Source organism: Silene latifolia, chromosome Y (assembly GCF_048544455.1).
Source record: "Silene latifolia isolate original U9 population chromosome Y, ASM4854445v1, whole genome shotgun sequence".
In the NCBI taxonomy this organism is placed as follows: Eukaryota; Viridiplantae; Streptophyta; class Magnoliopsida; order Caryophyllales; family Caryophyllaceae; genus Silene; species Silene latifolia.
The window spans coordinates 462,588,849-462,591,211 of NC_133538.1; positions in this window are offsets into that span (position 1 = coordinate 462,588,849).

Genomic DNA, 2,363 nt, shown 5'->3' on the forward strand with positions numbered 1-2,363 from the left:
AACAACACCTTGAACATGCCCCCTTGACATCTCATCAAGAATGAGAGTTTGGTGGACTCCTCCCTAAACCACCACTTGTAAATATTTCTAACTCCCTAACTTACATTTCAATTCTTGTATTGCATTTTTTTTTGTCATTTTTGGATTTTTATTTACTTTGATCAAAATAATTGTCATGTAAGAGAGAAGTGAGGGAGGGACTAACGATTTCAATTGATGTGTAGTGCTTTACCTTAGTGTGGGGATGGGAATTGCCTAGGCTATTCATGCCTTAGTAGTGCCCCCACAATGAAGAACACAAGAAATGAAGAAGAATGGAAGAATGGTAAAGGGAAATGCATTGTGCACGAATGAAGTGAATTCGGGTACAAAGGACCGAAATCCGAGCGTATTCACCCGAAAATCCGCCCGTCTTCAACAATCCGAGCGTCCCGACCAAAGACGCCCGTCTGAGCTGAGCTGAAATTGAAAATTTCTTGATCTGTTGAAGAATCCGAGCGGATTTACGGGAAGACGCCCGTCTCACGAAATCCGTCCGTCTTGTGAACAAGACGCCTGCCTTTGCAAATGAAGAAAACAAAGAAATTTCTCGGACTGAAATCCGTCCGTCTGCGCAAATCCGCCCGTCCCTACACAGAAGAATCCGAGCGGATTCCCCAGAATCCGCCCGTCTTTAGGCGAGCTTCGAAAATTTTGAAGGCTGCGAGAATCCGCACGGATTGCCCCTGCGTTTTCGAAAATTTCGACTCTTTTAAATACCCTCCCACCTTCATTCCTTCAATCATTCATTCATAAACACTACCCTAAACATCAAAACCCTCATCCTCTCCATCACAAAAACAAAAACCCTCAACAAAATCCACCAAAATCAAATCAAACCATCCTTCAAACAACAAATCAATCACTCCATCTTCAATAAAAATCAAAACCAAGAACAAAATCTTCAACCTTTGAGTCGATTTTTGTTTTCATAAAGGCAAAGCCTTTCACCTTCAAATCGATTTGGGCATTCTACAAATTGAAGATTTTTGATTCTTTTCTTGGTTAGTTCATCAAATGGCAAGGACAAAGGGTGCAACAAAGGCACCAAAGGCAAAGGCTCTCTCTCAAAGGCAAAAAGCTCTCCAAACAAAGAAAGCTTTGGCAATGGTGGTATCAACACCAAATTTGGAAGTGCAACAACAACAACAACAAACTTCTATGGGAGCATCACCTTCTACTCCGTGTCGATCAACTCTTGCATTATCCGGAGGTAACTTTTATTTCCGATACCCATAGAAAGACATTTGCCAAGTTTGCTATGAAATCAATTCAATCCACCAAATTCATATGTAAAGATGCTTTGGAGAAATTGGGTGTTCTTGAACAAACAAAAGCCTTTTTCAATGCCATGGGTTTGAAGAAATTGTTTGAAACAAAGGAATTGACATACCCTTCCCTTGTCTTGGAATTCTTAAGTTCTTTAAAAGTCACCAAAGTTGAGAATAGGGAAAATCTTGAGTTTCGTCTAGCTAACATTAGTAGACGCATTACCTTTAAGGAATTGGGTGAAATTTTGGGTCTTAGCGATGAATCGAGATATTTTAAGCATTATGGAAAGTATGACCCCGAGCCTCTTTGGGAGGCAATCTCCGGGAAGAAATTTGATGATTTTCATGCTTGTCGTGCTCTTTTGGTCCATCATCCGGGCATAAGAGTATGGCACAAAGTTGTGGGAAATACCATAATTGCTAGGAAAGACACCAATCATTTCACAAGACTTGATTTTATTCTCCTTGAATCGGCTTTGAATATCGGAAGAATCCATACCAAGCCTTTCAATTCTTTGAGGCTATTGGTTGATAGATGGCTCCATGTTGATAGTGGGAAGAAGGGTACAACCGTTATTGTTAATGGCGGCCTAGTCACGGTCCTAGCCAAGCACTTTGATCCTAATTTCAATAAGGATAGCAAGTACAAGGCAAAGGAAGGTGGCCATCTTATTGATATGCCTATCATGATTAACAAGTTCAAGTGGGTTGCTCAAAAACCCCTTGACACCAAGTGTGGATGGCTTACTAGTGAGGCTCGATCATTCACTTTACCCGCAAAGATTTGTCGTCTAAGTGTCCACCGGACCAACTATCTACTTCCCCTATCCGAAGAAGCCGAGTACATCATTCAACAACAAAAGGGTGATCATGAAACTCCCTCCTCTTCCATTGTTATACCGCCTTACCCCTTTGTGTATGAAGAGTTCAAACCGCAAGGAGTTGAAATTGGGAAAGACTATGTCACTCTTCTTATGCAAGCCATGCACAAGCAAGCTTATGAATATCGGAAGAATGCTTATTTGGCTCAATATCCTCCCCTCTTACATTTAG